Source organism: Suricata suricatta, chromosome 3 (genome assembly GCF_006229205.1).
Source record: "Suricata suricatta isolate VVHF042 chromosome 3, meerkat_22Aug2017_6uvM2_HiC, whole genome shotgun sequence".
In the NCBI taxonomy this organism is placed as follows: domain Eukaryota; kingdom Metazoa; phylum Chordata; class Mammalia; order Carnivora; family Herpestidae; genus Suricata; species Suricata suricatta.
This window is the reverse complement of record NC_043702.1, coordinates 27,062,656-27,086,244: the sequence shown is the minus strand read 5'-3', so window position 1 is coordinate 27,086,244 and position 23,589 is coordinate 27,062,656. Positions and strand designations below refer to the sequence as shown.

The 23,589-nt window shown below is 39.9% G+C and overlaps 1 pseudogene; it reads left to right on the top strand.

The window, feature by feature from the left end:
• The first annotated feature begins 20,351 nt into the window (after window positions 1-20,351).
• Window positions 20,352-23,589, top strand: part of LOC115286945 — a 17,237-nt pseudogene continuing 13,999 nt past the window's right edge.

Sequence of the window (23,589 nt, the reverse complement as noted above, 5' to 3'; positions counted from 1 at the left end):
ATAACTTTGGCTATTTGGTTCCATACAAATTTTAGGATTATTTGTTCTAGCTCTGAGAAGAATGCCTGTGCAATTTTGATTGGGATTGCACTGAATGTATAAATTGCTTTGGGTAGTATTGACATTTTCACAATGTTTGTTCTTCTAATCCATGAGCATGGAATGTTTTTCCATTTCTTTGTGTCTTCTTCAATTTCCTTAATAAGTTTTCTATGGGTTTCAGCATGCAAATCTTTACATCTTTGATTAGGTTTATTCCTAGGTATTTTATGGTTCTTGGTGCAATTGTATATGGGATCAATTTCTTGATTTCTTTCTGTTGCTTCATTATTGGTGGATAGAAATACAACCAATTTCTGTGCATTGATTTTGTATCCTGCGACTTTGCTGAATTCATGTATTAGCTCTAGCACTTTTTTGGTGGAGTCTTTCAGGTTTCCTGTGTAGAGTATCAGGTCATCTGTGAAAAGTGAAGTTTGACTTCTTTGCCAATTTGGATGCCTTTTATTTCATTTTGTTGTCTGATTGATGAGGCTACGACTTCCAACACTATGTTAAATAATAGTGGTGAAAGTGGACATCTCTGTCACGTTTCTGATCTCAGGGGGAAAGCTCTCAATTTTTCCCCATTGAGAATGATATTAGCTGTGGGCTTTCCATATAATGTTTTTATGATGTAAAGTCATGTTCCTTCTATTCCAACTTTCTTGAGGGTTTTTATTAAGAAAGGATGCTATATTTTTTCAAATGCTTTTTCTGCATCTATTGACAGGATCATATGATTCTTATCCTTTCTTTTATTAATGTGATGTATCACATTGATTATTTGTGAATATTGAACCAGACCTGAAGCCCAAGAATGAATCCCACTTGATCATGGTGAATAATTCTTTTAATATTCTGTTGAATTTTGCTAGTATCTTGTTGAGAATTTCTGCATCCGTGTTCATCAGGGATATTGGCATGTACGTGGGGTCTCTGGTTTGAGAATCAAGGTAATGCTAGCTTCATAGAATGAGACTGGAAGCTTTCTTTCCGTATCTATTTTTTGGAACATCATAAGAAGAATAGGTATCAACTCTGCTCAAAACGTCTGGTAGAATTCCCCTGGGAAGCCATCTGACCCAGGACTCTTATTTGTTGGGAGATTTTTGGTAACTGATTCAATTTCACCAGTTATGGGTCTGTTTAAATTTTCTATTTCTTCTCATTTGAGTTTTGGTAGTGTGTGGGTGTCTAGGAATTTGTCCATTTCTTCCAGGTTGTCCAGCTTATTGGCATATAATTTTTTATAGTATTCTCTAATAATTGTTTGTATTTCTGTGGTGTTGGTTGTGATCTCTCCTCTTTCATCCATGAATTTGTCTATTTGGGTTCTCTCTCTTTTCTTTCTGAGAAATCTGGCTAGGGGGGTTATCAATTTTGTTTTTTAAAAAAACAGCTCTTAGTTTCATTGATCTGTTTACTATTTTCTTTTTCTGGATTCTATATTTATTTATGCTCTAATCTTTATTATTTCTCTTCTGCTGGCCTTGGGGTTTCTCTGCTATTGTGCTTCTAGTTCCTTCAGGTGTGCTGTTAGATTTTGTATTGGAGATTTTTCTTGTTTCTTGAGATAGGCCTGGATTGCAATGTATTTTCCTCTTTGGACTGTCTTTGCTACATCCCAAAGGGTTTGGACTATCATGTTTTCATTTTCATTTGCTTCCATATATTATTAAATTTCTTCTTTAATTCCTGGTTTTTCCATTTAATCTTTAGCAGGATGTTCCAAAAGCATGGAGGTTTTCCAAACTTTTTCTAATGGTTGATTTCAAGTTTCATAGCACTGTGATCTGAAAATATGCATGGTATGATCTCAATTCTTTTATATTTATTGAGGGTTGTTTTGTGACCCAGTGTGTGATCTTAGAGAATGTTCCATGTGCACTTGAGTAGAATGTGTATTCTGCTGCTTTAGGATGAAAAGTTCTGAATATATTTGTCAAGTCCATCTAGTCCAGTGTATCATTCAAGGTCATGGTTTCCTTATTGATTTTCTGCCTAGATGATCTGTCCATTGCTATAAGTGGAGTGGTAAAGTCATCTGCAATTTTTGCATTATTATCAATAAAATTGCTTATGTTTGTGATTAACTGAATTGTATATTTGGGTGCTTTCAAATTGGGTGCGTAAACATTTATAATTGGCAGCTCTTCTTGATGGATAGACCCCATAACTATGATATAATGCCCTTCTTCATCTCTTGTTGCAGTCTTTAATTTAAAATCTAGTTTGTCTGATATAAGTATGGCTATTCCAGCTTTCTTCTGATTTCTAGTAGCATGATAGATGGTTCTCCATCCACTCATCTTCAATCTGAAGGTGTCCTCAGGTTTTAAATGGGTATCTTGTAGATAGCATATAGATGGATCTTGTTTTTTACATTCTGATATGCTATGTCATTTTATTGGAGCATTTAGTCCATTTACATTCAGTGTTATTATTGAAAGATATGGATTTAGTGTCATTGTGTTATCTGTAGGTTTCATGCTTATGGTGATGTCTCTGGACCTTTTTAGTCTTTGCACCCAAATATACATGGCTAAAGGATTCTTGGCTGCATATTTTTCCTATTCAGCACATTGAATATTTCCTGCCATTCCCTTATGGACTGCCAAGTTTCAGTGGACAGGTTAGCTACTACCCTCATGTGTCTACCCTTGTGGGTTAAGGCCCGTTTGTCCCTATCTGCTTTCAGAATTCTCTATCTTTGTATTCTGCCAGTGTCACTATAATATGTCATGGAGAAGACCTAGTCCTGTTATGTCTGAAGGGAGTTCTCTGTGCCTCCTGGATTTGAATGTCTGCTTCCTTCCCCACATTGGGGAAGTTCTCAGTTATAATTTAAGTAAACCTCCTGCCCCTTTCTCTCTTCTTCTTATGGAACTCCTATGATATGGATATTATTAAATTACATTGAATGAATTAGTTCTCTAATTCTCCCCCTATGGTCTAGTATTTTTTTCTCTCTTTTACTCAGGCTTCATCATTTTCCATCATTTGAATAAAAGGGGTAAGAGTGAGGGGTGCTTAGGTGGCTTAGTTGGTTGAACATCCAACTCTCGATATTGGCTTGGGCCATAGTCTTGCAGTTGAGATCAAGCCCTGTGTCAGGTTCTCTGTTAGTGTGCAGCCTGCTTGGGATTTTCTCTCTCTCTCTCTCTCTCTCTCTCTCTCTCTCTCTCTCTCTCTCTCTCTCTCTCTCTCCCCGCCCCCCAAAGTAAATAAAATAAACATTAACACTTTTTGTTTAAAAATTGCTGAGTGGGCATCTTTGTCTTATGTCTGATCTTAAAATTGAAGCTTTTAGCTTTTCACCATTAAGTATGATGTCAGTGTAGGTTTGTCATATACTGATTTTATTATGTTGAGGTATGTTCCCTCTATACTCACTTTATTGAGTTTTTATTGTAAGTGGATGTTGAGTTTTGTCCTGCTTTTGCTGCATCAATTGAGATTATATAATTTTTACCCCATCTATCACATGGATTATCTGTGTATTTTTAGATATTAAACCATCCTCGAATCCCTGGAATAAATCTCACTTGATCACTGTATATGATCCTTTCAACATATTACTAAATTTTGTTTGCTAATATTTTATTGAAGATACTGGCAGGTATGTTCATCAGTGATATTGGCCTGTAATTGTTCTCTTTTCTTTCTTTCTCTTCCTTCCTTCCTCCCTCCCTCCCTTCCTTCCTTCCTGTTTGTAATGTCTTTGTCTGGTTTTGGTATTAGGGTAATCCTGGCCTCATAGAATGTGTTTGGAAGTATTTCTTCTCTTCAATTTTTTGGGAATAGTTTGAAAAGGACAGGTGTTAACTCTTTTTCAATGTTTAGTAAAGTTCACCTATGAAGTCACCAGGTACTGGACTTTTATTTGTTTTTATTTACTGATTCAATTTCACTATTAGTAATTCAACTGTTCAGATCTTCGATTTCTTCTTGCTTCACTCTTAGAAGATTGGGTGTTTCTTGGAATTTACCCTGACCTTGGATCCTAATGTAACTCAAGGCGCTATGAGTACTGCGTAAGGGCCTGGGCCTGGGGGTTAGGGCGCCGGGCGTCGTGCACTATGTCTCTCACATGTTGTCACCCCAGGCAAGTCCTAAAACCCACCCAGCTCCCACCTCTTCAGTGTTGAATAAACATGACTGAATACAATGTCTTTAAATATTTTTCCAGTTCTATTCTATGGCTAAATTAATAGATTATGAAGTTGAGAAAATCAATTGGTATGGCAACCTGTGTGTCTTTGTTTAAAGGGTTCTATGGCTTTCATTAATGGGGACAACGGTGCTTGAAATCACATTAACGAACTACACTCTTATATATAGAGTGATGAATTTTAAGACATAGGTACAGATGGGGCTAATGGGGTGAAATATTTCAAATTGGGATTCCCTGACAGAGTCTAATATATTTAGCTGCTGTCAGCTCACAGCATCTGGATAAATGACCATGAACAGAAAAAAAAATAGATTATGGACAAAAATAGTACCAAAGTGTAGATCATTAGAACCCTCCCCACGAACACACATACATCCCAAAATAAAACTCATGGTGCCAGCATTTTTTTCTGTCTTTTTGGTACTGTGCGATTTTCCTGTATACTAAATGAAAGAAACAACCAATTTATTCAATTAACATTTATGACCATCCACTATATACCAAGCACTCTGCCAAGCATTAGGTTTAAAATTGTGAATAAGACATTCCCAGTAATGAGTCAAGGAGCATTAAGTCAGGTGAGGAAAAGATATATAAACTGTTAATTGAGACTGATAAGCTATGCACAGCATAACCCATGACCCCAAGATTAAGAGACACATGCTGCTCCAACTGAGCCAGCCAGGTGCCCCAACACAATTATCATTTAACTAAATTCTCACAACCGCCCTACATGTAAATATAGCTTTCATTTTATATAAGAAAAAACTGATGCTCAGAGGCAAAGACTAATTTGTCCCAGGTCACAAATCTGGGATTCAAGGCCACGACTTTCTAAACCCCAAAGGCCTGGATTCTTTCCACTTTCCTGAAGGTGGGAGTAGAGGAAAGAGGGAGGCAGGCTGGCTAATTTAGCTATACAATGCATGTCTCTTGCAGTTAGATGTTATTGCTGTTTAGGCCAAAGCAATATCTAACCATTAATACTTTTTTTAAGCAGGAAAGTGACACTGATACAGTGTGTCCTGCCCAATTTCTGAAGGCAGTAGAGACGATGGACAGACTGCAGGCAGAGATAGTCTTGACAGGTATTTGAGAGTCTATTTAGGGTAACCACGGGAGGATAGTGAAAGCGGGGGTGAATAGGTAATACAAGAGCCCTTTTGGGTGAAGAATTGACAATGTTTAGAATTTGTGAAAGAGCAGAAAGGAATTAAAGGTGACTGAGCTATCTAGCTTGGGGGACAGTATAGTCAGGTCACTGGCCTACACAGGGCAGGCTGTCAGGACAGGGGATACAGAACTAAGTTACATGTGCTGAATATGGAGAGCCTGTAGGAGAGCCAGCAAGGATGGCCCTTGGGAATCTGGGATGATGTGGAATACTCTGGAGCTCTTCTGACATCAGCACAGAGGTGACAGTTAAAGCTGTGGGAAGGGATGGGAAGGACCTAGGAGGGACCTGAACAGGAAGGGGGCTGAGCAGGGAGAGGGGTTGTTTGTTATTTGTTTACCTTACGCAGCCTGGAATTATCTAAAGTACACCTCGGTATTCTGAAGTTTTCCTCCTGTTTGAAAAAGTGTTTTGAAAATAACCAGCATGTTTACATGTACTTGAGTTTCTAACATTCCTCTATGTGTGAAATGTTTGTAGCATCATGCTCTTTACCTGGCTACCCCTGATGTTAACATCGTGCAAAACCACGGTGCATTGGCCAAACTTGAGAAAGGAAGCATTATGTAAATAATAGACTTCATTCAGATTTCACCAATTGTCTCACTAATGTCCTTTCTTCTATTCAAGGATCCAATCTGAACACAACATTGCATTTATAGTGTTATGTTTATATACATAATGTAAGCATTTGCAAGAAAACTTGAAACTTAAACATCTATGCAAAATAGGAAACCTTGGGCATAGTCTTAGAGTGGGACAGCTAGCCTAGTGACATAAAATGATCTAATATGGGGACATGGAATGTTTGAGTATGGCTCAATGGGAGGAATAGTTTTTTTTAATTTTTAATGTTTTTATTTATTTTTGAGAGAGAGACACACAGCATGAGCAGGGGAGAGTCAGAGAGAGAGGGAAACAGAATCTGAAGACAGGCTCCAGGCTCTGAGCTAGCTGTCAGCACAGAGCCTGACCCAGGGCTTGAACCCACGAACCGTGAGATCTGACCTGAGCCGAAGCCGGACGCTTAACCTACTGAGCCACCCAGGTGCCCAAAGGGAGGAATAATCTTCCAATAGCGAATGCTTAATAATGAAATCCCTTAAAGTAAAATGAAAGCAATGTGGCAGAAGGGCTAAGAAATGGGAGACAGAGTGAATCAAGTAGGTAGGCTGGAAAATCACTTGAAGATTAGCTTCTGTCTCTTCCATTGGTCTGTTCAAACATAGGTCAGCCAGACATTGTGGGAAAAGGAAAGCGACTGAAATGGACCATAGCAGGAACAAACCCAGGGCAGGGTTTATCTCAATGTTTTGCCACCGAGTCCTTCCTGCTCTAAAATCTTAAGACTTCTATGATAGAGTACACAGGATGTAAGAAATAATCATAAACTTACAAATCAAACCATATTCATTGACTCTTCCTAGTGTACCACAGCCAGTCAGTTCATTAACCAGTGAACACTTACTGAGCACATAAAATAAGCCAGGTTTTGTGCTAAGTGCTGGGATGAATGTGTCCATGAACACAGTCGATGAGCAACAATTTCCAGATTCTCCTTACGGGGCTGGGTCCTTCTTGCTTCCAAACACTGTTCATTAACTACGCCTCTTCTCACAGTAACTAACCAGCTTTGAGCACTGTCATCTGACATTATTTGCACTGTTAACATTATCTCTGTGTTTAACATTTCTGTGTGTGAATATATTTCACATTTGTTTTCTCTCCCCCCAGAAGCACCTCATCTACTGTCTCCTCTCAACCGCCTGTCAGTGTCTACTACATTAACTTATATGGGGCCAGTCATAACAGACACAAAGGACTAGGAAATGCAATATATGCAGGACAGATAAAGGAACTGAGCTGAGTGTGTCTGGAGAAGATGTGGTCAGGAGATAGGGTGGAGGCCATAAAACATACAGGCTTTTAAGACTGAATAATGCCAATCAGCTTCTCTTTTTCCTCGGGATAGAAATTGTAGCACAAAAGCACTGAAGTCAAATACGACCATAAATTTCCTGAGAGGGAAGGCTGAGAGGATTTAAAATGTATCTATGAAAATGTATCTCTCTAGTGATGCTTTTTAATGTAAACTTAAAAAAAGAAAAAAATCTTTGCAGCCATTTAGAAGCAGGAACACACTCTTGTGCTTAGAGAAGGTAAGGGTCTCAAAGGCAGGGCCAGGTGACTTCAGGCTTCCTGCCATCAATCTGTTCCTCTTTCCCACTGGCTGCCATCTTCACGGCAGGCTGAGTCTGCAGGTCGCTCACAGAACATCTCCTTTAGGCAGGCTGTCCATAGGGGAAGCACAGGGTAAGTAATTACATAACAGCCAAGCCGGGAAAGCGCCTGCAACGTACCATGGGGTGATCCCAAGGGCTTCTCCCTGCTGTGGTTTATGTGGGCAAGTTGGCTCAATCGATCAAGAGCAGGGACTCCCAGGGGCCAGTTCCCTGTACACTCTGAATAGTAAAAGGGGCTGTGGTGGGTCTGTTGGTCCAAGGTGCACTCAGGTAGCATAAAACTGCCTCAGGCAGAGCTGCCTAAGGGATGCAGATTCACATCCAGGGAGGGACCACTGGGGGAGTGATTCATGTCCAGGAGGCAAAGCCGGGCATCCCTTTAAGACAGTCATATCAGCATAAATTTTACTTTAATGTATTCAATAAAGAATGGATGATTATTTGCATTTGGTCAGAAAACACTACTTGTGATCATCATACTTCCCAACGAATTTAATGCAAATGAAATCCAACCTTACAACCTCTGTGACTTGTCACTGTGGTAAAAACCTAAAATCACATATTTCAATGCAATAAGTAGATGCGGGGTACATACTGTATGACAGGCATTGTGCTAGGCCCTGGAGCTTTGGAGAAAACATGCCTTTTTAATACCAAAGCATATGTGGACAAGTGGGGTAAACCGGTAAGTAAGCAAATAGCTCCAGTTCACGAGGTGGAGTACCGAGATTGATAGACATACGTGCAGGGGTGAGGGAAGCCTGCAGAGTACCTGCTCGGGAGAGGCCTCAGAGAACTGCCCGGAGATAATCTGAAGACCTGGAAGAAGGTGTGTTCCAGGTGGAGGGAGCAGCACGAGTGACAGCAGAGGCCAGTGTGAGCACAGAGCTCTCAGGAGACCGACTGTCGGGGCGGAGGAGGGAGCTGTGTCCACTTACAGATGGGGTGGGAGGGGGGCAGGAAACTGCAGGGTAGGAGCTTAGAAAGGCAGGACGGAGCCAGAAACGCGAGGTCTCAAATGCCTTGCTAAGCATCTACCTCAAAAGGGATGAGGCCACCAGAGAAGGGATGGAGGACAGCATGGTTAGATCTGTGACTTTAAACAAACCCCGGCAGCAGAAGAAAATGGGGGGAGAGACAGGGATGGACAGCTTCTTTGGTAAATTCGGTGGGAAATGATGGGGGCCTGAACAGAATTTAAATGGTTACCCTGGGGGTGTAGACAGTGGGCCTGCCACAAGATAGAGTTCTGTAGCAGAATCCACAGGTCCTGCTGACTGACAGGAAGTGAAGGCCAGGAAGGAGCCTGGGATTATTCGGTTTTCCGGCTAGGTCCAGTAGGTAAATGGCAGGTCCATTTACTGGCACAGGGAGCAAAGAAGAGGGGTTGTCTTGGTGCAGCAGGTGGCCCAGTTGGGGCAGAGGACTGGAACTGTTGGTAGAACATCCAGGAAAAGCCCCCCACGAGTCCAGGCGGGAGATTTGTGTGCCCGTAGCCTGCAGGTGTTAGGTGAAGCTGTGAGTGTTAGCCCGGGACAGCACGTATTAGAAAAACAGAAGACTGGATCCTGGCAGGACAGAATTATGCAGGGAGTGGATGCAGGACGAGGACAGGGAAGGAGCAGTCGGTGGGAGGGAGAAAAGGCAGAAGACCAGCAGCAGCAAAGCCAAGAAAGGAGAGAATTTCAAGACGGAAAAGAGGGTCAGTGGCATCCAAAGCAGTGGAGAGGTCAAATAATATAAGTAAGACTGTCACAAAGCCTGAGACGTTTCTGCTGGATTTGGCAAATGGGAATCACTAGTGACTTCGAACAGAAGGATTTCAGGGGAGGCAGGGGGAAGCCAGATGGCAGAGGCGTGAAGGACTATGGATTACACTTTAAAGAAGTGACCCTTAAAAAGAGAGAAATTGAGCCATGGCTAAAAGAGGAGGTAGGACCTAGAAGGGATCTTCTCTTTTTTTAGATAAGAAAATGTATTATTTCAATTTAAAAATCTTTTCAATTGTTAATATACAATATTAGTTGCAGGCATACAACAAAGTGATTCAACATTACAAAAATCACATAATAAGCACTTATAAATCTAGTTATCATCTGTCACCAGACATTGTCATTAAATTTTTGATTCCCTATACTGCACTTTATATCTCTGACTTACTTACAACTGCGTACCTCTTAATCTTCTTCACCTATTTCACCCTTCCACCCTCTCTCTAGCAACCATTAACTTGTTTCCATTTTTTGTTTATTCATTTGTTTTATATTTTAGATTCTACATATAAGTGAGACCATGGGACTTGTCTTTCTCTGACTTATTTCACTTAGCATAATAACCTCTACATCATCCACATTGTCACAGATGGCAAGATCTTCTCTTCCTCCTCCTCCTCCTCTTCCTCCTATTCCTTTTTTTTTTTTTTTTTTAAATAGGCTTCATGCCCAGCATGGAACTTGACACAGGGCTTAAATTCATGAACCTGAGATTAAGACCTGAGCTGAGATCAAGAGTCAGATGCTTACCAGCCAAGCCACCCAGGTGCCCCCAAGATTTCATTTTTGAAATCAGATTATGGCTGAGTAATATGCCATTGTGTATATGTACACAACAATTTCTTTATCCATTCATCCACTGATAGACACTTTGGTTGTTTCCATATCTTGGCTCCTTTAAATAATGCTGTAATGAATACAGGGGTACATATATCTTTTGTACTTTCATTTTCTTCAGATAGATAACCCAGAAATGGAATTGCTGGATCATCTGATTCTAGTTCTATTTTGAATCTTTGGAGGAACCTCTTTACTGTTTTCCATAGTGGTTGCGCCAAGTACATTGCCACCAACAGTGCATAAGGGATCCCTTTTTTTCCATATCTTTGCTAACATTTTTTATTTCTTCTATTATTACTAGACATTCTGAAAGGCATGATATCTCCCTTTGCATTTCCCTGATGACCAGTGAAGTTGAGCATCTTTTCATGTGTCTGTTGGCTATCTGCCTTCTTTTAAAAATAGATGTATTTTAGGTACTTTGTCCATTTTTTATTAGTTTTTTTTAATACTGAGTTCTTTATATATTTTGGATATTAATCTCTTAATTGCAAATACCTTCTCCCATTCAGTAGGTTACATTTCCATCTTATTAATGGCTTCCTTTGTTAGGCAAAAGCTTTTTAGTCTGATATTGCCCCAATTATTTGTTTTTGCTTTCGTTTTTCTTGCCTGAGGAAACAGATCCAAAAAAATAGCTAAGATTGATGTTCAAAAGTTGACTGCCTGTGTTTTCGTCTAGGAGTTTTATGGTTTTGGGTTTTACATTAAGTCTTTAATTCATTTTATTTTTTGTATTTGGTATAAGGTGGTCCAATTTTCTTAGCACCATTTATTGAGACTGTCTTTTCTCCACTGCATACTTTGTTGTAGATTAGTTGATGATATGAGTGGGTTTATTTCTGGGCTATTCTGTTTTATTGATCTCTGTGTCTGCTTTTGTGCCAATAGCATCCTGTTCTGATGATTATAGCTTTGTAATATAGTTTGAAATCAGGAGGCATGATACCTCAAGATTGTTTTTGCTATTCTAGGTCTTTTGTGATTCCATACAAATTTTAGGTTTACTTTTTCTGGTTCTGTGAAAAATGCCACTGGTATTGTGATAGGGGTTGCAATGCATCTGTAGATTGCCTTGGGTAGTAAGAACATTTTAACAATATTCTTTCAAATCATGAGCATGGTATAGTCTTCTATTTATTTGTGTCACCTTCCATTTTTTTATTAGGGTATTTCACCTTCTTGGTTAAATTTTTCCTATGTATTCTATTCTTCTTAATACACTTGTAAATAGAATTGTTTTCCTAATTTTCTCTTCCTGATAGTCTGTTACAGTGTATAATAATTGCAACAGATTTCCGTATATTAACTTTGTATCCTGCAACAGTACTAAATTCATTTGTTAGTTCTAACAGTTTTGTAGTTGAGTTTTTAAGGTCTTCTAAATATAGGTATCATATCTTGTGCAAACAGAACAGTTTTATTTCCTCTTTTCCAATTGGGATACATTTTATTTCTTTTTTTCTTGTGGGACCGCTCTAACTAAAACTGCTAATACAATGTTGAATAAAAGTTGTGAAAGTGGGCATCTTTGTCTTGTGCCTGAGTTTAGAGGAAAAGCTTTTCATCATTATGATGTTAGCTGTGGGTTTATCATATAAGATCCTTATTATGTTGAGGTATGTTCCCTCTATACTCACCTTGAGCGTTTTTATCATATATGGGTGGATTTTGTCCAGTGATTTTTCTGCATCTATTGAGATGACCCTATGACTTTTACCCTCCTTTTTTGTTAACATTGTGTATCAGGTTGATTTTGTGGATATTAAAACCATTTCTGTATCCCAGGAATAAATCCCAGCTGATTGTGGTATATGATCCTTTTCCTGTATAGTTGGCTTTGGTTTGCTAATATTTCACTGAGGTTCTTTTGCATCTATATTTATCTGATAGATACTGATCTGTAATTTTTTTTTTTTTTTTTTTTTTTTTTTTTTTTGGTAATGTCTTTGTCTGGTTTTGGTATCAGGGTAATGCTGGCATTGTGGAATGAATTTGGAAGCCTTTCTTCTGAAATTTTGTGGAATACTTTAAAAAGAATAGGTATTAACTTTTCTTTAAATATCTGATAGAATTCACCTGTGAAGCCATATGGTCCTGGACTTTTGTTTGCTGAGGAGAACAGAAAGTCTGTTCAGATTTTCTATTTCTTCCTGATTCAGTCTTGAAAGATTATATGTTTCTAGGAATTTATCTACTTCTTCTAGCTATCCAATTTATTGCTCATAGTCTTTTAAACCTTTGTATTTCTCTAGTGTTGGTTGTGACTTCCTTCATTTCTGATTTTACTTATTTGAGCCCTCTTATTCTTGAGGAGTCTGGCTAAAGGCTTATTAATTTTATCTTTTCAGAGAACCAGCTCATAGTTTCATTAATTTTTTTCTACTGTTAGTCTCTATTTCATTTATTTCTGCTTTGATCTTTATTATTTTCTTCCTTCTACCAACTTTGGGTTTTATTTGTTCTTTCTTTAGTTCCTTTATGTGTAAAGTTAGACTGTTAAGAGATTTTAGTTTTGTGAGGTAGGCTTGTATTTCCTCTTAGAACTGCTTTTGCTGGAGCCCATAGATTTTGGAATATTGTTTCCATTTTCATTTGCTTGAAGGTGTTTTTTAAATTTCCTCTTTGATTTCTTCATTGACCTGTTGATTGTTTAGTAGCATGTTGGTTAGCCTCCAAGTATGTGTATTTTTTTCTAGTGTTTTTCTTATAATTGGCTTCTACTTTCATACTGTTGTGGTTGGAAAAGATGCTTGATATGATTTCAACCTTATTAAGTTTACTGAGACTTGTTTTGTAGACTAACATGTGATCTTGAAGAATGTTCCAAGTGCAGTTGAAAAGAATATGCATTCTATGGTTTGGGGATGGAATGTTCTTGTATTTATCTATTAAATCCATCTGGTCGAATGTGTCATTTAAGACCACTGTTTCTTTCATTTTAAGCTCATTTATTCTGAGAAAGAAAGAGAGAGAGGGAGAGAGAAAGAGGGGCAGAGACAGCATCCCAAGCAGGCTCCACCACTGTCTATGCAGAGTCTGACACAAGGCTCAAACTCCTGAATTGTGAGATTGTGATCTGAGCAGAAATCAAGAGCCAGATGCTTAAGTGACTGAGCCAGCCAGGTGCCCCTATTTAAAGTAGTTATTGATAGGTATGGACTTATTGCCATTTTGTTAATTGTTTTCTGATTGTTTTTGTAGTTCTCTGTTCTTCCTTCTCTTGCTCTCTCCCCTTATGATTTGATGATTTTCTTTAGTGTTATGTTTGGATTCTTGTAGCTTTATTTTTTTGTGTATTGATTACAGGATTTGGTTTGTGGTAACCTTGAGTTTCATATATAACACCCTATGTATATGGCAGTCTATTTTAGGTTGATTGTTGCTTAAAGTTTGAACACATTATAAAAGAACACACTACATTCGTAACCATACCACCCCATGTTTCACATATCTGATCTATTTTGCATCTTTAAAAAAAAGGTATATTTATTTTGAGAGCAAGTGCATGAGCAAGTGGGGGAGGGGCAGAGAGAGACAGAATCCCAAGCAAGTTCTGCACTGGCAGCATAGGCCTGACACAGGGCTTGATCCTATGAACCGTGAGATCATAACTTGAGCTGTAGTCAAAAGTCAAACACTCAACCATCTGAGCCATCCAGGCACCCCGATTTTGCATCTTTTGATTTTGTGTATCCCTTAACTAATTATTGTAGATACAGTTGATATTACCACTTTTGTCTTTTACCATTTATACTAGCTGTATAAATGGTCAACCCACTACCTTTACTACATATTTGCTTTTACCAGTAAGATTTTTTTTCCTTCATAATTGTCTAGTTATGGACTTCTAGTTATGGACTTTTCCATTCAAGAAATCTCTGTAACATTTCTTGTAAGACTGGTTTAGTGGTGATAAACTTCTTAAAATCTTGTTTGTCTGGAAAACTTTTTATCTCTCCTTCAATTTTGAATGATAAACTTACTGGGTAGAGTATTCTTGGTTGTAGGATTTTTCTTTTCAGTCTATATGCCTGAATATATAAAGTCACTCCCTTCTGGCCTGCAAAGTTCCTGTTGAAAAATCATTTGATAGTTTTATGGGTACTCCCTGGTATGTAACTAGTTGCTTTTTTCTTGCTGCTTTTAAGATACTCTCCTTAATTTTTGACACTGTATTTATTATATGTCTTAGTGTGGCTCTTTCTAGGCTCATTTTGCTTGGGACTCCCTATGTTTCCTAGACCTGGATGTCTGTTTTCTTCCCCAGGTTAGAAAGGTTTCAGCTATTACTTCTTCAAATAAGTTTTATGCCTCAAAAAGATTATTTTGTTAAAGTTGGGAGATACTTGGGCATACCCATATGCTAAAATGAAGGTGCTAGTAAAGGAGGAAACTATAGGTACGAAAGAAATAATTGACAGAGCCTGGCCCTGGAATGGCCTAGAGAAGATGGGATGTGGATCCAGCTGGGAGCTCTTTCAAGTATACATATTTGCACACCCATGCACATATACCTCTGTGTTTTCCCAACTGAAATGCTACAAGTTTCTATGAAAATATTATATAAAAGGTAGTTATTAATTTCTCCAGTAATTTTAGAGGGACTAAAAGTCAACATATTGGGAACTGAAGGCTACAAGCTAACTGAAAATAATCTAATTTTGCAGTCCTCTGGAAACAGGATCTTTGCTACTACAGAAGGGTGCTTGCTGTCTTTTGCTTTCTGATGAGGCGGCTGTGTTTAGGGTTTTCTGTGATGAAGTGGCCTTACTGCACTGCAGGGCTATGAGTCATCAGATCTGACAGCATTTCCCCAGCAAGCCAACCATGAGAACAGCCCGGCTCATGCCAATGCCAGTTCATCTGGTCAGTCCTGACATCAGAGCCAAAGGACAAATGTGTTGGAGAGAATCAACTCCACCCTTTGCTCATCCATCATGGAAACCACAGTGCTGGCAGGTAGCACCATCAAGTTCTCAGATACCAACGAACAATGAAGACACCTGCTAAAGAATCATGGAAATCAAATAGCACAGTCATTTCTAATGCACAAGTTTTCTACTTTACCACCTTTAGAATTGCCTGACACACCAAGAAGATAACTTAGGCTTAATTTTTAGATTGCCCTAATGAGAATGGAGGGGAAAGATAAAAATTTAAAAAGGAAAAAGGTTCTATATGAATCAGTATATTATGAATAGCATAGTATAGCAGCTGGTACTCAGGGTTAAAAATCAGAGATAATTGCCTATAAAATCAAAGGCAGTAGATTTTACAAAAAAAATAAGGGTCAGGGCACCTGGATGGTTCAGTTGGTTGGGTGTCTGACTTTTTTTTTTTTTAATGTTTTATTTATTTTTGAGAGAGAGACAGAGCATGAGCAGGGAGAGACAGAGAGAAAGGGAGACACAGAATCGGAAGCAGGCTCCAGGCTCTAAGCTGTCAGCACAGAGCCCGACGCGGGGTTTAAACCCACGAACGTGAGATCATGACCTGAGCCGAAGTCGGAGGCTTAGCTGACTGAGCCACCCAGGCGCGCCGGTGTCTGACTCTTAATTTCAGCTCAGGTCATGATCCCAGGGTTGTGGGATTGAGCCCCATGTCAGGCTTGGCACTGAGCTGAAGCCTGCTTAAGATTCTCTTTCTCCCTCTCTCTCTATGCCTCTCTCCACTCACATGCACTCTCTCTCTCTCAATAATAATAATAAAGGTAGGGGTCTTCATTCCATTTTGTAATGGTCACTGAGTCAAATAAATCAAGACTCATTTAACCCAACTAATTTCTGAGGACTTCAATTCAGCCCCCACCCAGCTTTGATGCTAATGAGAGAAGAGGCACTAGGTCAGACTCTGAAATAAGCAGACCCATTGCAGGATTCTGACAGATTTAATATCACCGTTTCCCTGAAGCTCAGTTTTTGGAGGTGCACAACTGGTGTTTAAAAGCCCAGTGATTAAAATGAGAAAAACAGTTTATAACGGAAATGTCAACACACGTAAGAGAGAGGTTTTGAAGAAAAGGTCTGTGTGCGTGTATGAGTGTGCACACGCACACACAGAAAACCTCCATTTTTAAGTCATGTGTGTGAATGAAGAACATGGATAGAAATATATAAAGAATCATTTAAAAGAAAACCACCCATGTAGTACTACTGTGTTTTCCAGGAATCTGGGCTCCAGGTTGGGTCCTCTGTGGCGGGTGGAGAGGGCCGCAGTATCACCCCACTGGAATCAGTGAGAAGCCCGGTGAAGCACAGCCAGGGACATGCAGTTGGTGTTCTTGATGTGAGCCGCAAACTCTGAAATCGTTACATTAGGCTGACGTGGATGGGAATCCTCCGCCTAGCCATGCTCCCAGCTAATGGGAAAACAATTTTAAATCAAAGGCAGACATTTCGAGAGCAACCCATGTGGAAGAAACAAGCTTCCATCATTTCTCTAGATACCTCATTTCGCTCATCTCTTTGGGTGAAAAAGTAGCAAGCTTGCATCAGATATTCTATCCTGGCAGATAGTTAGGGGAAATAAGGGTCTCTCTTACCTGCTCATTCAGAAACTGTGCTTATGTTCCTTAGTAACCATCTAAAGCCTGGAGTAGGAATACTTGGGAACTAATTTTGGTTGATTATTCTGGAGTCTGATTGCAAAAGTGACAGTTATATCACAGTTATAGATCCTAGAAGACATTCTTATAGTATTTTTTAACAGTTCCAAGAGCATAATATTTATTGGACTACACGGAGTTTTATTTTTTTGCCGTCTCTTCCAAAATGATTTTAGATCATTTCTGTATATTTCATTTCCTTTCAGAATAAGATAATATCACTTTTTAACTTTCTGAAGGATTTCAGTAAGTAAAAAGCTATGTGTACATTATAGTAAAATGAATATATCACTTGCCAGGATTCTTTCTTCACAGTTTATTCATCTGTTTAGGTTTGAATGACACTGTCTTTTGCATTCTGTGGCTCCCTTTTAGAGTGATGATATTGGCACATGATTTGCTAAACAAGATCTCTGAAGAAAATGACAGAAGGGGGAAGAGTTACCAGGAGACCAGGAGGGTAGAGGACTTAAAAGCCTTAGAAGTTCCAAAAGCCATCCGAGGTAAAAGGATTCTTAAAGTAGAATGAGAACAGTTGCTTTCAAAAACATGCAGTGTTTTGGTAGTTTCAAAGTTCTGATAGATTCATAATCTGCTGAGAACAAAGCTTCCGTTGCAAGCTAATGACACTTCTAATTAGCTAACTTGAAAAATAAGGCCACAGAATCTGGCTAATATTAAATCTTACAAAGAGCAAACGGTTCATTCGTTTACCAAACGTATGTGTTATTGATACACTTAAAGTCCTACTGATGCTCATTGTTCTAAAATTCAGCATTCACTAGACCTTGTTGGCTCATAATTGTACAATTAGAGCTCAGATTTGGGTTATAATAGTCTTCAGATGTAGGTCAGAGACACGGCAAGTCATGTCTGTGTGGGTTGTGTTTTAGGAACTAGGTTGCCTTAAGAGCTAGGTCTTAAAAACTAGTCTCTTAAATTAGGCATTTTCAATTCCCAACAGCATGCTATCTTTTCTCTTTATAACTGATAACCTCTATACCTACTCTGATTTTGGGGGGAAGTGTGTATGGGAAGAGGAGGTGTTGCTATGAAATGATCTCTCAGCATATTAGTACACGCAAATCTTGGTTCCACTAAATAATATTCTCATTTACTTTCCAAGGTCAATGGTATGTAGGTCTGCTCACATATCAAAGCACCATTTCTGTTTAGTGAATCATGCTTAAGACAAATATTTACTGGCATGAAAAGATCTTCACAATATACCAGGTGCAATGATTGGGTTAAAAGTAGTATGTTTTCCCATTAAAATGGTTTCATACGGTACAATCTGCAGAGGAAAAAGTCTGGGAAGATAGGTACCAAAGTGGTAGGATAGTGGATGGCTTTCTTATTTTTGTTTTCTATAATGACTGGTATTTTTTTGTAATAAGAAAACAGGTAGTTGGACCAAGTTAAGTGGGCAGAATCTTGGTAACAGTACTTTGTTCATTTAGCTAATTTGTTCAACAGATATTGATTAGCTCTCACTAACGTCAGGTATAGTTCGAGGCCCTGGGGATACAGCAGTGAACAAAACGGATAAAAAGCCATGGCCTTTTGTAGCTGACATCTAGTGGGGAGGGCAGGGCCACTGTATATGGCTGTGCAGGGTGCGCAAAACACAACCTCCATATCCATGCATGCCGGCCCAAGGAGGGAGACAGACAAAATCCATGGTATATAGTAATAAGCACAGAAAGAAGACAGGAAGTGGAGGGGGGATGTGGGGAGGGGCAGTGAAGGATGCTTCATTAAGGTGATGGTCTCGTAAAGACCTGAAAGAGGTAAGGAAGCAACCCTCGCAACCCTGCAGTTATTTGGGGGAAGGAAGAACAAGGATGGAAACTCACACAGGAGTCGGCTCAAAGACAAAAAAATGGCCTCAACAAGTGTTGGAGAAAAAAATAGTTTTAAATTTATATCCTAATAGGAACTTTGGATTCACCAGGTACCCCAAGTCCCCAAATCACATTTTGGTGATAGAGAGTCAGAAAGACTCAGATATCCACATTAATTTCTAGAATAATTTCCCTAAACTGAATGATCTACTTTAACACTCAGAAGAAAAAAAATAGAACTTAAGTCAGATTTCTGAAAAGCTAGTCCAAACAGCTGTTGTCAGTCTGATAATGTTCTCAGCAGTCCAAGGTAAAGAGAAAAGGAGAACAGAATGAATTTTAAAATCTATTTGATTTTTAAATGTGGTTTGATTTCTGAGACCATTTGCCTATTTTTTTTTTGTTGTTTTTTAGTGTTACTATGTTCCTTTCTGAAATGATGGTGAGAAATAGGTGGTAATGTTTAAGTTTGCTTTGGTTAAAGATATATATGGAAGGCAGCCCTACAGATATCTCCATATTATTGTTGTAAGTTTACAGGTCTGTGAAATGGGAAGGTCTGGCAAATGCTGCCTGAGGGAAAATGTGCTCGTTAAGGCTAAGCCGGCTGCCATGCCTTGTCCTTGGAGGCTGGCTGAGCAGCAGCGAGCACAGGACCGCAGGTGTCAGCAACCCCACCTCCCTCCCTGCCTTCCCTCACGGCCTCTGTCAAGGCTTTCGGAGAACTAAAAGTGGTTCCTCTTAAGAGGCTCGAGACCACTGTCACCACCGCCACCAGCAAACATGCCAGGGAGAGAAGCAGTGATCTGGTTCTGAGCAGGGACTCTGCTGCTCACCAGCTTTGTCACCTCAGGCAAGTCATGTAGCATCTCAGAGTCACCGTTCCTTCTCCTCTTTCTAACTACCATCTGTTTCCCATCTAAAAGGACTGTTGTAAAGAACAACTAATATATTTATGGGAAAGCATTTTTTAATTGATAAAACCATGGTTATCTAGCATGGGCCCAGGCACCACCATAAATACATGAAATGGCCCGGAGATAAGAAAAATGGGGCAGCACCGCATTCTGCACTGAATGACCCCGGTTTGGGGGGAGCAGGAGAAGCAGAGACTGAGCCCTGTGCAGTCAGAGCTTCTGATTTCCTCAGAGAAAGCAGAGAGCTCCGTTGAGTGTACAGGAAAATTCCTGGTTATTTAAATGTTAGCAACTATTCCATAACTTTAAAAGACAATGGGACCATCTCTGAAAGGCCAAACAAAACATGTCTGTGAGCCAAATTTGGCCCTGGGATACCCATTTGTGATAGGTGACTTACACACACATCCTAGTGTTCGGGTGTTCAGCAGGATATTCACGGCTGAGACCCTGTACTAGTTCTTAGGGTCCCTCCCAGGGACTTCCCCACGGCTGCTGATGTGGCTGTGTCCTCACAGTGTGAAGGTTTTTTCGGAGAGTTCTTCATGTACCTTCATGTGTGGACACTATAAACAATTCTCCTCACGAAAAGTTAACTAGGCCTTGAACCAATCCAACAGGGTCACCATCTGGGAGTCCTCAGAAACAGTAAGCTGTCAGCACCGTAAACATTTTAGACTTCATGGAAGACACTGACTTTTTCTAAACCAATCATCCTTGCCAGTCAAGATTGCGGTGATGGGTTCAAGAACAAGGCATTCATTTCACAGCAAGAACAAGAACCCGGAGGATGAAGACCGGGCAGTCATCATAATGAAAGGGCTAAAAGCACACTGTGACTTCCCTAATAAGGGGACAGCCCAAGGCAGCTCCCTGGTGGGGGGAGCGCCAATACAATTAATCAGTCTGTTTTCAGTTTTCTCAAGACAGCAATATTAACAGTTTGGTTTCTTCTGTTTATATGGCGTTGACAGGTCTTCAGACATTGGGCCTACTTGCTGGAGATTAATGGCTACTCCTGCATGGAGGTAAAAGGCAGGCAGGGAGAGAACGCCTTTTACAACTGGCTAACAACTGACTTCCCTTGCTCTCTTTCGTTCCCCTGTTGCACATCTACTCCTCCCTCCTTTAGTTCCTATCAAGATTATAGAAGATTTGTTGTGTAGGTTCTTAGGTTTAAATTCCACTTTAAATGTTGGTCTCCAAGTGAAACAAAGGGAACTTCACCCAATACTTATGGATAAGTTTGTCGTCTCTAATCAAAGGTGCAGGCTGGCTAATTGTGTTTTTAAACGTCAAATTCTTTATAAAGGCAAAAGGTAGGTGAGCAATGGCCACTGGTGACAGGAGTTTTGGTACACTAGGTGGGTGATGGTTATGTAGTACACGCTCGAAGAAGGCAGAGGTGACACTTTGTAAGGCCCTGCCATGAGGAGTACCAGCAGCCCAGAACAACTTAGACCCACTTCCCTAAATAATCCTACTTCAAAAATAAAGAGACCAGTTCCCCTTAACAATCCCCCCGCAAAGCTAGAAGTACTGCTTGTTGGTACGCCTTCCTCTGTGCCTGGGTGGGAAGACACGGTAACCCCAAACCTTATCTTAACAGTATATAAGCACAGAGAAAACAACAAAATTTTAAAGAGAAAAATCCATGTGTCTCCTTTAGGGTTCCCTAGGAATCTCGTTCTTTGGTCTCAGGGAACCCCTGCTCCACTTGTTAAGCTGCAGGACTGAGTAGGCATCACAAACGCAGGAACCTGAGGCTGTGGGCCCAGCATCCATGCTCCAAGCCCCCTCCTCCAGCTCACCCCCCTCCTGGCATAGGAGCAGGGGGGGCCAAGTCCGGTAGACGGGCATCGGGGGTGGCTTTGAAGTGGAGCCTTTAAACAAAGATTTCTAACGCCGGAGACAAGAACATTCTAGGATAATACAACAGCATTAATAATAGTATTGAGTGCTTACTATGTATATGCACTATTAGAAACACTTCAGTTGGAAAAACCAATTTAGTTCCCACAACAGAATGCATTAAAGAGTTAAATCGTGCTTGAAGTGCAGGATATTTGAGAGTAGAACAATATACCAGACTAGATTTGCACAGATCTTGAACTCTACACTTGTACTTAATAATTTGCCTGATGTGAAGGTTCAGCAGGAAAGGGAGAGTACAATCATCCTTAGACCAGGGTGGGACATTGGAGGTGAAATGGAGAGGAAAGATTTGAGACTTATCTCTAAAACAAAACCAACTAAATTTTTTTTTTGCTTTGATCTGGGTTTTAGTTCATTTGCTCATTCATTCAACTATTTTTAGAGTTTCAGATGGGCCAGACACTGTGGCTAAAGGATATCTAAGGAAGAAACAAAATCAGAAGATTGACTCCTTCCTCAAAATTGGGCTGCTAGCCATCGTTCAGTGGTTTAAAGTGACAGCAGAGTAGACACCTGTCTATCCCTTCCTCCTTTCATCTGTCCATTCAGTACTTACTGAACACCTATCTTGTGCCAGGAAGTGCACTACATAATGGTCATGGAAAGTGAGGAAAAATGAAGGAAAAGGAAAAAAGGCTGCTGTCTTCATTCTCTTAGCCCTGGGAATGCCTTCTTTCTAGAACTTCTATTCCTTCCCTGGTAGTCTGGCCCTAAGGTGTAGGACATGGCAGTAAACCACCGACTACGGGAACAGCAAAGGTATTCTTAGTCATCCAAATGCAGAGAGAATCTATTTAATTTCTAAATGTATGCCCTGATGTGGCATATTTATCTGAAGCAAAACATTGTCCCAGAAAGGTATATTACATGATTCCCAGGTGTAGACTTGAATATTGTCTAAAAATACAGGTAAAGAAAAACTAGCTCTGAACCAAGCCAAAAGTGAAAATGATAGAACAAACATACTTTGAACATTACAAATCTTATAGCTAGTTTAGTTAGTAAATCAGTTTGAGATCAATAATCCTGTTGCCTTTCAGGGAAAGCCCTGGTCTTTTAAAATTAAGATCTGCCTAGACTTTATAAGGATAAATCCTGACCTTTTTCTAGTGCTTTCTGAAAAACAACTAGGTAACAGAATGACTGCCACAGAGAAGTGTTTTGCTTTACCACAGCGGCTTTTCCCCATTTTATGAAGGCTTGTCTGGATGTTATGATATTATGTACTCCTCAGTATCTACATTTAGTTCTTTGTAAAATGCCTTCTTGTCATGTCAGTTTCTTTGGCTCTCACTAGATCTCAAATAACAAACTGTAACACTTTAATACTTTCCAAAGGTTCTTTTGCATGTAGGCTCCCCTCCAGAAACCATGACTAACGTATGCTTTTGGTCATTTCCATTAAAACATTAAAAGGTATTTTCAGGGACCTATGAATGCCATCAACAATTATTTCAAGTGTAAGCTAGTTTGTATATGCTAAGGGTGAGACCTGAAATGCCAATAAAATCTAACTGTAAAAGAAGGAATTTGATGAGAGCAGGCACATTTTGACTTCAGTTTTATTTTGCAGATCTGGAACCTGGCACAGGCTTGTGTGCTCTGTGAACTCGGAGATACCTGAGCTATGGAAAAACAGCCTGTACACATGCGGACATGAAAAGGCAGAGCCCTGGGCCCTTCATCTTAAGCACCCCCTGCATCACTTACCAAGCCTGTTTCTGGATAGAGAAAGTAAGACGTGAATAACCATTGAAAAACATCCTTAAATGATGGAATAGTTCAAATGAAACTAGGAAAAGTGTGAAGCACTGCATAAGTGTTCCAGGAAGACACTCCAAGTCCGTCTACGGGAAGGAGACATCTTGGCTGTGGCGGGACTAGCTCCCTGGCTGAAAAGCCTTCAGTGACGCTGAGATACGACTTTCGTTTTTCTTGCCTCAACTGGACAGAGGACTTTGGAGGAAAAGCATCAAAGACAAGCCCAGAAGGAGAGCCACAGAAGCCCGTGCACCCTGGAAAGGCCTCCCAGCCGGGAGAG